The following is a 13906-nucleotide window of genomic DNA, read 5'->3' as shown; positions in this document are numbered from 1 at the left end:
GTAATAGTGACAAATCTGTAAATTATCCAGAATAAACTACTCGTTATAATATTTTTAGTGAGTGAACCAAATAAGCAAAACAAATCTTTATTTAAACTACGCTTCATCAATTATATTCATAAAAATAGAAAATTGCATAAATACCCGCAATATGATTATCACGCTCCATACCCAACAATAATTTTAACTTACTGACCGATATTAATTAAAACATCACCATTCCCTAGATCCAATTTCTTCTAAAAGAAGACTCCACTCTTTCCAACACCATTAACAATTACTATCAACAAACCACCCCATTCATCGAACCCTCTCACCTCCAAGCAACCATTTGCAAAACCGTACCATTTACGACTCAATTTCCTAACACTATATCTTCTCCCTTTTTACCCTACTTCCAAATATTCGCGTTTTAAACGCTCGCTCATCAAAGGCATCCACCGGCGTCGTTTTCCGCGCATACATTAAAATCCACCTTAAACGTCGCGAAACGGAGAACATCGACGAGGGACGAACGAAACGAGAGGATCGTATACGGGGATCGCGTTGTTAAAACGCCGCGTAGACAAACAATTTTTAAGGGGCAGTTAAATCGCAACGTTGTACAGTCCCCGGTGGTAATCATTCGATACGGTGGAGGGGCCATTTCTGGCCCATCCGGCGGGATACGTTTTACGAACGAGCTCGCTGTGCCTTCCTCGTCGTGCCACGCGCTTTTTACCCGTATAAAAAATTTCGCGTCTTATTTAAACGTTCCCCAAAGCCAGGCTCCATCTCAGCTTGCCAAGCGGGTAGGTTCGAGAGAGGGAAGACGAGGGAGAACGTCTAATATCGTTCTTTTTTTACGATATAAGTTCGAGGGTGTGCAGCAGAGTCGCGAAGGGTTAGGTTTGTCGAAACGAAGAAGGTTTTCGAATGAAACGGATTATAATTGACGCGGTGGTCATAAATCTCGAGCGTTTGGGGTTTTATGGTGAAACGGGAAATTGGCTCGAGATGCCTGCGACTATTAAAAATATGCAAAGTTTTCTTAACCCAAGACGTCGATGTCTTCTTGCGTTTTTTTCGGTGACAGGGGTTTTATTCGAGGGTTGAGCTGGAGTTATAAATCTCGTTGAACGACTCAATGCGTTGTATTGGTCTTTTAATTTAATCAACGTTTTGACCAAGTCATTTTTCTAAAATTTCACTTACGATGTGTATCGAAAGAATTTAGAAAGGCATTAAAACGTATGTATATGTATCTTAATATATTCCTAATTAAATAAGAAACACAAATGAAGATTACTAACAGATGTATCAATTTTTCTCACTTCGTATCAATTTTTTGCTGTTGAAGTGCCCAATGGGTCGTACCCGAAAATTACAGTTAAAGAATGCGATAAATCACATCTTGTCTTTTATTCTTGAAATACAAATTTATCCCATCCATTAAACATTCCAACAACTACCTCGCTTTAAATATTTTTTACACTTGCGCATGTTACGTACATCCTTGCATTTTTAAATATCCCATAAATGCATAGAAACTTAGTATATATCACGATTGTCTCTTATGGTCTTCAATTGTAAACGCTCCAGTCATATCTATATTAAAAATACAGTATAGTACGTTTTAACGATAAAACCAAATCGAATGTGCATTAAGAATGTGCTTTACTCTCGACGTGTCGGCTTTATCAGTCACGAGCAGTCGCGTTAACTGATCGAAGCATCTTCGACTGATCGTCGTGCGCTCGGTAGGGCGAACGCCGAAAGCGTCTTCGCGGTTGTAAAGTCGCGTCTTATCCGCGAGAGATAGCGAGGTGGAACAAGCGTGACATTGAGGAGACGTTAGAGGCGCGATACGATTGGATAACAAACATTTTATCGCGTTTAATTTCGCGCAGCAGGCGTTAAACTTTAACAGCTTCTTTGGTAATAAATAATATTATGCACGCAAGTTCTCCGCTGCCTGTTTTCCTTTAGGGCCGTGTAAGAGCCGCGGGGCAATTAAATAAAATGCGATACCGTTCGAGTTATGACTGGAATCTTTTATGGTTTATGAGCACGCCGCGTATTCCTTAAATCGGAGCATAAAGTAACTTCGCCGTGGCTTATATACGACGCGTAGCAGGGGTTTTTCAGTTGGCTTGAAAACATTTTGAATGCGAGGGATTTATCGAGTACTTACTTTTGGAATAAAAGCGACACAGGCGTGTTGGACATTCAATTAGACAATGGTATGGCGACAGGAATCGTTCAATTTGTTCATAATGGATGGATGTATTAATAAGTTTTGGTTATTTTTTTAGCATTATTGGTACGTCGAAATTTTACACGCAATAAACGATAATGTATCAGAATGTGTAACTAAATACGATAGCAATACTATCGTGGAATTAATAACTGTTTTATTTAATCTTCTACGTTTACATCGATCAACGTGGTTTCTCGAATAGTTGGTGGAAACTTTTCTATTTTCAAAGTTTATTTCAACAGTTTATTTCAAAGACAATAGAAGTAGTTCGCTGGTGTTTTAATCTGGTGAAAGCTTCACGAATTCTCGTTCCAAATTCTTTCCATAGTCTATTAGAATTTTAAAGCTTGGCGTAGTGATTCAATAGCAGTGGAATATAATAAAAATGAAACATCTTTCACGATTTTGTTCAAAACCTAACTAACAATAAATCAACAATTTTATAGCTGCAGACTTATATTGGGTTATATATCTTCCTAACAAATCTCGTATGAAAAATTCACCACAAAAGCGTATTAAAACTTAAACAAATCTACATGCAGCGAAACGAAAATACAATGTAAATAAAGTACGATTATATTAATGCAAAGAAGTAGTTGATTCTTATAAACTTAGATACGATCAAACCATCACCATCAAGAAATCACTATCAGTAGGTTCAGAAATAAAATTACACTATAAGACTCGAAAGATCTTGGTACAAAACGATCTTTAGGATCGGTTGACGATGGTGTGGCAAGATTCTTGATACCGTCTGCCCTGTCTGGATAGTCTATCCGCGGACGAGGTGCAATTCCGCGGGCGAAGTGTTACGGACGATGGCTCGTGTGATTCTCGATTACACGTTCCGTCATTACGAGGCCGGTATTTTATCGTCCAACTGAGTTAGGGCGGTTCCGCTCGTTAACCGGAAACTTCCAAGGGATCGTCTCGGTGAAATTTAAATTGAGAAAGTATTTTACGAGCGTGCGACAGTTTCACGGTGGCGTTGTCACATCTTGATGAACTTGCTGTAACGATCGTACGGGAACGTCGTAGTCTGGGCCCTCCGTTTTCGTTATCCTTCGTCGTCCCAGGAAATCTGATTCGCGAAATCGGCCATTTTCCAGGGATTAACGAACGGTGATCGCTTATTCGGACCATTTATCCTCGATTGCTCATCACAGACTGTAATTATCATAACGGATCGTCGTTCACTGTTTGTACTGGAATCTAAAATTTGTTCGACACCTGTGGATTTGGATCGGTGCAATTAGGACAAGTTGACGAACTATTTGTTCTTGTATCGAGGGTAGCTTGAAAGTCTTCAAAAAATAAAGAAAACATAATTTTGATGCACTATCAAAGAACAAAGGAAGCTTCAGAATCAACGATATACATATAAGAAGATGTATGTTTATTTAGATGTAACGAATTAATGCTTTTCATGGATTATTAACTCCATTTAATATTTATCCTCGAACATATTGTTAGCATGTTTTATTTCATAATAAACTCCTTTTCCAAAATTCTTCGCGCAAAATTCTATCCAAAATTACATTACCTCTGATACGTTCTTTGATGATCTCCCTTGACACGTGTAATTTTCCGTTTCCTAATTTTACACGACGATCTTTTTACAAATTTGTATACATTGAAACGAGTGTGAAATTCGTACATAAAAATTCAGAGATTGTAACAAAGTAGAACAATATCGAGTGCAAAGTTTGCCTGAAGAATTTCGAGAAACGAAAAGACGAAATTGAATGGCAAGTCAGAAAAACAGTTACTTACAGAGGCGTATGGAATAGCAATGAAAAAATCTGCTTTCCTAGCAAGAAGCTGCCTCTGTAGAAACTTGAAACCGCTGTTTACGCACTGTGCAAGCGCCGCGTGAACGAAAACCCATAAAACACGTGCTGTCGATAAATTACGATGAACTAGCAATCCAATGTTTCACGCGTCGTTCGAATCGCGAAACACCGTGTCGCGCCGGGAAATTCGTTTTTCCACGACTGATTTAAGGGGATCGAAATCAATGCGACAACCTCGACGGAAATATAGAATAGACAGCTGGTTGATTAATGTTGATACCGGGAAACGCTCGGTAATAATGCGCTCGCGTGCAACAGAGCGGCCGATGAGAGCGGCGAACGTGTAATTTGTGTGATTTTACTATTCGCGTTGGCGTTTTGTAATTGTGATTGATGAGCACCGGCCACGTTAGACGCGAATATGTTATGGCTATACATATGTTTGTCGTACGAATGGTCGGATTATTGGTCACGTGTGTTGCGTGGATAGCAAACATAATTGCGCGTGAATCGTTCGCACCCTTCATCGTTGAATTTTGGCGTACTTTATAATGATGGAAAATATTCATCTTTTGCTTTGGCTTCGGTTGCGGATAGTTTTAATTCTACTTGAATATGCTACAGTTTTTACTTATTAAATTCCATTTTAAGCTCTAATGCTTTTATATTAGGTTGTTCCAAAAGTTCTTTTCGTTTTATAAGGAAGTAGTAGATGTGTTAGAATTTAATCTAGAAGTTAAGCTTAATAACCTGTGGAAGACACAATGTTTATTAAGCAGAAACTACAGAACTTGATGTATACAAGTGTGTGATGTAACAACGTGTGCAAGAATTGTTGATTGTTGGCCAGTTACTTTCAGACTAGACTAAAGTAGTAACCCATGATCCCTTAAATACTTTTGAACCCTACTCTCTATATCTGAGTATGACCTGTGTAAGTGTCCTGTTCAAATGTCTGTGTGAGTGTCTGTGTAAGGGTACTTATCCCTAAGCGTGAAATATCGTTGTATTCCAACAAGATGCACAATATTTTTTGTTTTATATTAATTTATTGAATTATGTTTGTTCCATCTTATTCTATTACTACAGAATGGACCATACATAAATCCATAAATTAATATAAAATAAAAAATGTGCATCTATTATTTCACTTATGAAAGGAAAGAAATTTTTGGGACAATCTAATATCTAGCTTTAATTATTTTAGGAATGCGGATTTTTATTTTGTATTTTATTTTTGTTATAGATCGCTTTAGTGATATGTAAACTCGATATAGATAATATTTGCCTTCTTTTTGTCGTTCTGTCATATCCTCATATTTCATTGGAAAAAGAAATCCCGAGTTTGGAGAAGTAGAGAATTTTTAACATAAAATGAAAACCAGAAAATGTACTAACATATTTTAATTTAATTTAATTTAATTTTTATTTAACTTTATATTTTTTTCAAATTAAAAATCTTCTTAACGAAAGATAAACGCGATGGATATCAAGACTGCGAAAAATGACGCTGATTAAATATTCTGTGATTCGGTATCAAAGATTGAGTTGCTGTTTGAAAATCTATATAATGCATTGAACGTCTTCTTCACCTTGTCCTTTACTTTATCCGTATCAACTGGATCTAATAATCATTCGCTAAGCCATTCACCACTTCCAACCACGTACTTATCTCTAACTACGGCAATAAAAACGAACATATAAACACGTGTCATTTTCTATGGCAATTTACCGCTACATTTTCACTTCGTTGCAGTCTGAAAGATAAAACAACAAGAACTGAAAATAATCGTGCTACGTACATCGTTGCGGGTAACATCATCGAAGGGACCGCGTGCCTATAATTTCTACAATTTTAATCAATCTTTAATGGCGCGTCGTTGTGAACGCGTAATCTGTCATCGGTAGCGAATTACTTACAACGTTTCGTACGTTCGGAGTAGGGCTTAATTTAGCCGGTAATTAGCGGCCGGATGCATTTTTGATCCGTGAGTTACACGCCAGGTAGCCGGGACGCGGTGATTCCAGATAAGCCCGACATCGCGAGGCGAAAAAGCACCGCTACCTTCGTGGAAACGAACGATAACACGCGGTCTACGCCTCTGTCCGATTATCGAATTATATGTATAATAAATGAATTATCGCCGGCTACGCGTTATATAATTACGGATTAAGCATCAGGCACGGGGATTTCGCGGATATAGAGACGCGTCATATGTCGATCGACGTTCACGTCGACACGTAAGATGCGTTCTGGCGTTTCATTAAAAATGATCGAACAGCGAAAACGCATTACAATATTGCGCACTATGTAGATACGTATCTCTCTGTCGCTTCGCGTTGTTACGATGGAGTAGGAAGATAAGTGGTGAGCGTAGATTGTGCGCGTTGGTGTGATTGTAGATAGTAGGCGGGATTTTTTAATAGGAAATATAAAATTAAAAAAAAATGGGTTGGTGTTGTTAAATGGTATAAAGTATAGGTAGGAAGCATAGGTAATGCGAGTTGAAAAAAAAAATTAACCTTAGGTCCCACCGAGATTTGAACTCGGATCGCTGGATTCAAAGTCCAGAGTGCTAACCATTACACCATGGGACCGCTGTGAAAGAGTATGCTTCACTACACCTTATAAGTGGATCAATAAAAATAAATCGATAATGAAATTGTTTATTGTTTGTTGATATATATATACATATTATGGATTGTTATTATTAAATATTAAATAGCGTGCGTGGTATATAAAGTTAATATAAAAATAAATATAGGTTATGTAATAGAGGCGCTCTTATAAGTTTAAAAATAAATACACCTCTTTGTTCAACGCTGTTGTTTGTATAGTGTTTGATGAAAAATAGCAATAAACTGTATTGTATGTACGTATATACTATATAGTCGTAGAGCAGACAAGGACAGGAGAGTATGTGCACTCAGTGTGCTGAAAATGTTACGCAATCGATATTATAAATAGAATTAGTCTGAAGTACAGTGGCAGTGGTAGTTTTATCGGAAATAGACACTTAACTTTGTACCGTAATAACAGGTGTTTTTTATCTGTATCGAGTAAGAGAAAATTATTTGATTTAGCTAAAAATATAATTGAATCGAGAAACGTCATTATTACGGTAATAGATATTTTTACTTTGTAATAGTCCAATTAATTAAAAATAACACACTTCTTTCACCGCGATCTCCAAACAAATCTCCGATCATCTCATTCAATTTATCCAACATAGGGCAAGTGACACTGACAAAAAAAAAGAGAGGAGAGAAGATACTGGTAATTTACAAACCCCTTCCCACATTTTCGACACTCGAGGTTCCAACCCCGTTTCGACGCGGGGCGAAAAGGAAAAAAAGCCTCTTGAGCCATTTCGCGAGTGTCGTCCCGAATCGGAAGAGGGTGAACAATATATAAATTCAGAACACCCCATCGAGCGGGGGGTGAAAGCGAACATAGATTTCGAAAGCATCGACAAGCGACAGAGAAAGGCGGGTCGGACAGGGTACACAGAATTTTTGGGGGGATGAAAGCGGGTTCGATGTAGCAAACCCTCTCCCTTCGTCGCGATGCCGTGTCAACCCCTAATTGAACGGAAGCTGGCAATAAATATTATGTTTCTTTCGTGGGGCCGGTTTTATAATGGCGCGCTGTCTTCGTACCTAGCGGCGGCGGAAGCGGATGTGCAATCAGTGTGACATGTGCTCGTGGCGGACTTTCACAAATTTATTTTCCGAAGCATCACCGGGGGTGATTCCGGAACGAGCGATTAAATCGAAATTGCTGCTACGCTGACGATGTTGGACGGTACTATTATTTGATTACTTTCTGGAGGAAATTAGGTGATGTCATTTGGACGCAGGTGAAAGACCTTCGTTCCACTAGTTGCTTCGAGAGCTACGATTTATGGTTTTTTCAGTATTTCTTCCTTTTTAGTACCCAATAAGGTACTTTTAAAAAACGTATATACAATATAATTTTTCATGTTGTCGTTAGATGAATTGACGAGTTTAGAAGAGTTGGGATTTATTGATTGTTTGTGTTTGATGTCGTTTGATGGCTATGTAGAAGTATTTTTCTTTGACGTAATTAAATAAAAGGATAACCTGTTATTGTGAAAGAGTGAGAATAGTTATTTAAACCTTAAACCTGATGTTGTACTTTGTTACGGACTGATGTCGCAGTTAGTTTTCCTATAAAAACACCAATATCTCACTAATCCGATCTTTTACATTCTATCCTGAAAAACCCATCACAAAATAAAGAGAAAATGTCAATCTTTCCTCGCACCTCGTGAATCCTAACTTTAAAATTAACATAAAACTACATCAACGACTTAAACTCCACTTTCCTCGTTTTCGAATTAATCCATGGGAGAAATTCATTCTCTATCGTCGCATCGAAATCGAATATTAATGAAAGGCAAACAAACCGCGATCGAGGAGACCTGGTGGCACGCAACGCACTTAACACCGATCATCCAACGGCGTCGATATGATTAATGACAGGGGACCGAGGAATACGTGTAACTCGTCTGCAGGGGTCATTCGTCAAAGGGTTCCGAAAGAACAGGTGGGCCATCGACCCTTTGCTTTGTCTTTCCTCACGGTTCGACCAAAAGCGGACCTCGATCCCTTTGCCTTGCTTTTTCCCTTTGTTTCCCTTAAGGTGCGTTCTCACTGATGTTCGCAAACAGTTCACGGACAACATCATCCATAATTTGTTTGCGTACTGTTGGCATTTATTAAAACACGATTTATTTTAATATTTCTGTAACGCGAAAAGTAGACATCTTCCATTTGTTCTTAAATATAAAAAATTATCTAGAATAAATAGACAAATAAAGTGCTTATTTTAACAGGAGATTACAGCCTATCATAACCTAAAGTATTTTTTTAATTATTCCTATATATAATTGAAGCGTAGAGCAAGATGGTTAAGAATATCATAGGATCCGAATATTTTTGTGACATCAACAGACTGTTGGATATAAAATGCTTGTGATCATCTTATCGAGTATTGCTCGCTAACGTTGGTCGTGAATTGGTCGCCAGTGAGTACGTGCCTTTAACGTAGGACAAATAACGTTCTTCTGTGAGTGGAGGACGGCGTCGCAGGCTGTGACTTCCGGTTCCTTTCCGATAATTAGAAACAGCCTCGTCTCGTGATAACAATAATGCCGCGTGCTATGACCCTCAGGGGGCGGCAGTTCATTCGACATCAAAGCGATGCCCCCCGCAGCCGTGCTATGCATCAGGGTATCGCTAATGAGATTCACTTTACGATGTGCTCGTCTCCACCATTCGCTTCCTTCGTCTACGTTCGATTATTTTGATCATTTTACCGATAGTTCACGCCTTTGAATCGAACCGACGACCCGTTGTTTCCACGTCTTTTTTACGCTCTGACGATCGTCTGCAATTGCAAGGATTTTTTTCAAAGAGGGTTTTTTAGAGGATGTTATTGTTGCTGAAGAATGCAGTAGTGAGAATGTTTGAAGTAGCATGGAACGCACTACGGACAGATTGATAAAGAGGGAAGGTCCATGAGAGGCAAAGAAAAGAATACGTGTGAATGGTTATACCTTATTCATTTTGTTTATTTACAATTAATTGTATGAATATTTTTATAGCGTGGTTAATAAAGTAATATTAGAATATTTTGTCTATAAAAATCGCATTTTTATGTACTATATAATATTCTATTTTTTTAACTACTTTAGGTAAAGAAAACAAGGATCGTTTTAAAACTATTATATTCCATAAAAAAATAATTGAACTTGGATTTTCTTTTTGTACTTTACTTTTTTATCAACGATATGGATTTCACATAAATGAAATAGAAACGATACAAAAATTATACCACCGTTCTCTTCCAGAGATACGCGAGTATTTTATAACGTATATACATAGTATAGTACAAATATAGCAATTAGTATAGTAAAATATAGTAATAAGTATAGTGAGGCTTATCTCTTCCAAAACACATAGATCCACGAGAAAGTTTCAAACGGTGTAATTAACGCCTTCGTTATACGACTATTTCGTCTAATTGAGATCTTTGAGCGATCGTAGTGTCTTTGTGTGCCACGTAACCGTAGCTCGCTAACTTTTAAATCAACGCTAATACGATACAATGTTTTTCGTCTCGATACTATTCGAAGCAGATTTATTCGAAGATCAAGCAAAGGAAATTTATCGTCGATATATTACGAGACGTTATTACGTTCTTAAATTGAATGCCACTTACCTGAGGATTCATCGCCGTGTAACAGGCACTTTATTAAAGATTTTATCATTGTATGATATTAACAGAAGCAAGGAACGAAACTATATGTTACCAATTATACGCACGACCGTCTTTAACCGTCTCTAGACACGATTATACGTTTCCGTTACATCGTGTGCTTAATTGGATCGATCATTTCTACCTGGGTAATTTCAGCCTGACGGCAGCTTGCATTAGCGATCTGTGTGCATATTGACCATCCCGTGACTGGTACACATGCATCATCATCATCATCGATATACTTTTTCTGTCGCGTTTGGAAATCAAACCGACTTTAATACTGCTACAAATCGATTTACACATTTTTGATAAATAATAAGAGTACGATTAACAAAAGAGAATCGATTTATATTCATGCATTTTAAATTTATGAATATACTATGTCGATTCTAACTGGTTTAAATATTAGAACGGAAAGGAAACTAGGATTAATAATTCTATCTATAATTTACTTCGTTTTCCAGTTAGAGGTTAATAATTCAATCATTAAATGCACAAACTCGTCAAAATATTCACACGTCAATTAATTCCTTGTTTCGTAATATCGAGCCACGTATGTGGTATAAATTACAACTTCTGACGTCAATTGTTTAATTGGAGGTTTGGTAATACAAAGTACGTATGTCAGTACTCGAATATTCTTCAATATCTTTTCGTATCGCAGAAAATACTATTTCACCTTACGTAGTATTACATGCAATGAACAAATAACATTCTGAGTAGCTGCTAACAAAATCACAAGATTTTTTGCGCGATTAGACAAGACAGGCTGTTAATCTTACAAACGTCGATCACTAGACAAAAAATAGCTACCAAAGACAATTCCGAATAAAGCGATACAAACAACAAAAAAGTTGGCTCGCGGATGTTCCGGGCTCGCAGCTCCCACGTTACTTTTCCACGCCGTTAAGCCGCCTGTTAATTCCCGTTAATGCTTCCCGTTAATTACGTATGCATCTCGATACACGAAGAACCGAGCAGCGGAGGCGAAACAGCACGGTGACGAGCGCATTATGATGCACCCCCTGTGACGGCACGTGACCGAACCGCCGCGAACCGGGCCGGATTTTAAAACGCTCACAACTGAAAGATAGATAGATAGATAGAGACTTACATAGAGAAAGAGAGAAAGAGGAGGAGAGAAAGAGACAAAAAAGAGAAAAGAAAAGTTCGTTCGAGGGGTTCGACTTCCTCCTGCACGAGAGGACGAACACTGTTCGAGTGAATTAACGCTTGGAAAATAAAGGCAACGCGCGTACAGGTCACGGCTGGTGGCAAAATGGCCCGTGACTAACGCACCTTCTATTCTTTCACTCGATTTCGTTTCGAACTCGACGCCATGGAAAATTGTTCACCATATTGCTCGATCGTTTCACGTGTCATGCGTGGTCGACGTTATTAACGGCAGGATATTAAGACAATTTGCAGCCAGGTCAGCCCGTAACGGTGAAAATTGAAACGATTCAGAGCCCGGGGGAGTCACTCCAGCTTTCCCGTAAATAAATGGATAAGTAATCACAGAGGATTTTAATGGCGCGGTCACCGGAAGCGAAATAGAATATTTTTGTTCGATGGCTGGCTTAATTGTGCAAACCTGTACGAATTACTGTTCCATTTCGCGCGATTGGTACGCGCTCATTTATCTGATTTCGTTGCCTCTGACCGCATTCACAATTACGTATTCATGGATATTTTAATGAACTATTCGCGGCGGTGTGATGCTCTCCTCGTTGCCGGCCCCGTTATCGCCCGGAGCGGCCTGGCCATCCCTTCGATTTCCACCGATGATGATGGATTAAACCGAGAATGCGAAACGCGTCGTTCGTTGTGAGTGGTTAGCGTGAGGATTTTTCTTCGTTAAATATGATTTGTGGGTAGAAACGATTCGCAATGAGTTCATGTAATTATACCAATTAGAAAGGCTCGCTAGAAACTATAGAATATTAAGGACTATGAGATACTCAAAGTAACAGCTTTGAAAAATCTAACGTAAGTCAATGAACGTATTGAATTTTGAAACGGCTCTCTATAAAAGACAGATGTCATCTTTTTCCTCGGTAATTTACACGTTTAATACAACGCGCAACGTCGTTCTGATTAGTTAAAAGGAATTACACAAACGTAATAAGATTACGGTCGATTAAGAATCGTCACAGGTACTTCAGAGATAAGAATAAAAGAGGATAATAATGACGATGATAAATTGACTTTCTTCGACACCAATAAGCTATCCCCCTCCTCCAAATTTACACACATTCTTAATTCTCGTTCAGAATCACTCAACCGTCAAAAATAGGTCAAATCAACGGGGAGCCTATGGAGAAAAGTAGCTACCGACGGTGTAGGATCGGTATTCTATGTCCTGTTTTCACGCGCTATCCCCGCGTGAACGTGTTCCCTGGTGACCGTAGCACAATTTTATCAAGGTCGAAATCAGCATCGCAGCGTGACGAGAACGCGACTAGCAGATGCCGCGATGCGGGCATTATCGCTCGATGGCATCTGATCGTCACGCCTGTGTTCAGGCCTCGTTACTTTAGTTGCCGGTGATCGTTTCACTTTTACGAGCTTTAAACGATGACGGATGCGAAATAGTCTGTCCCTACTTTCGCAAGTGCGACCCTCCGCCTCTTTCTTCGGTGTTCCTCGAGTTGACCACCCGTGGCGCGATTGAGACGACCTTAATGGTCTCGATCTGCGAGTACACGGTGTTGCAGAAAATGCGGAGACAGAGGGGAAGGATGGCGAGAAAGTAAGTTCAAAGGGCAGGAGTCGAAAGGGCTCTCTGTTTTGCTTCTTTCTGTTCGGTGAACCGAGCGCCCGAGTTATTAGCCGAGCCTTGATGGAGATGAATATCTCGGGAGCCGCGAGAGGATCGCAACTTTGTAACATCGCGCGACGCAATGAGTCACTGCGAAGCTCTGCAACTGCGAACGCGTTCATGCTTTTTGCGATAAGCTTCTTCGACGCTCGAAGTTTGCGCCGCGTGATGAATGGAAGCGATGGAGTGGCTCGTGACGTTTCAGTGGAAAGGGTTTTGTTGCGCGTTTTGAAGTTTTAGGAAGGTCTACGGGCGCTGAGTTATTGTAGATGGTAATCCTGATCGACGATTGGATTTATAGCGAGTTTGTTTGTTCGTTTGTTGAGAGTTTTTAGAGAATGAAGTTTTTGGTTCGCAAGTAACGCGTGTAACGATAATCGATGAATTGGGAAAGGATAGTTGAAATTGGTTACAGAGATAATCGCTTGAAATGGGAAAATATCGAATTCCGATATTCACACGAATGGACTTCTTATTATTGTTTCAATACCGTTGATATTCATTCTACACCATTTATATTTCGCATAATACAAAGAATTATGTATATCATATTTTTACTCGCTAACGCTAAAATTAACAAATACAAAATTTCTTAATATTTTGAAAAATCCTAAAAATATACACTTAATAATTAACATGCATATGTATTTTATTAGACATGTATCGCATGTCTAATGCAGCCAAGAGATCATTTTAATTATAAAAAGCTTCCTCCAAGTTCCATATTAAATTGATCTAATTATCCATTGCATATTTGCTCCCCTTAC

The 13906-nt window shown here is 38.8% G+C and overlaps 1 non-coding gene across 1 annotated transcript; it reads right to left on the bottom strand.

Annotated features, from left to right (window-relative positions):
* Positions 1 to 6558: 6558 nt before the first annotated feature.
* On the bottom strand, positions 6559 to 6630 carry Trnaq-uug (transfer RNA glutamine (anticodon UUG)). Its single transcript has one exon. It is a non-coding gene; the product is annotated as a tRNA-Gln (tRNA).
* Between the last annotated feature and the right edge of the window lie 7276 nt (positions 6631 to 13906).

Source organism: Bombus fervidus, chromosome 7 (assembly GCF_041682495.2).
Source record: "Bombus fervidus isolate BK054 chromosome 7, iyBomFerv1, whole genome shotgun sequence".
Classification (NCBI taxonomy): domain Eukaryota; kingdom Metazoa; phylum Arthropoda; class Insecta; order Hymenoptera; family Apidae; genus Bombus; species Bombus fervidus.
Note: the sequence above shows the minus strand (reverse complement) of the source record. Positions and strands in the feature narration are given on the sequence as shown.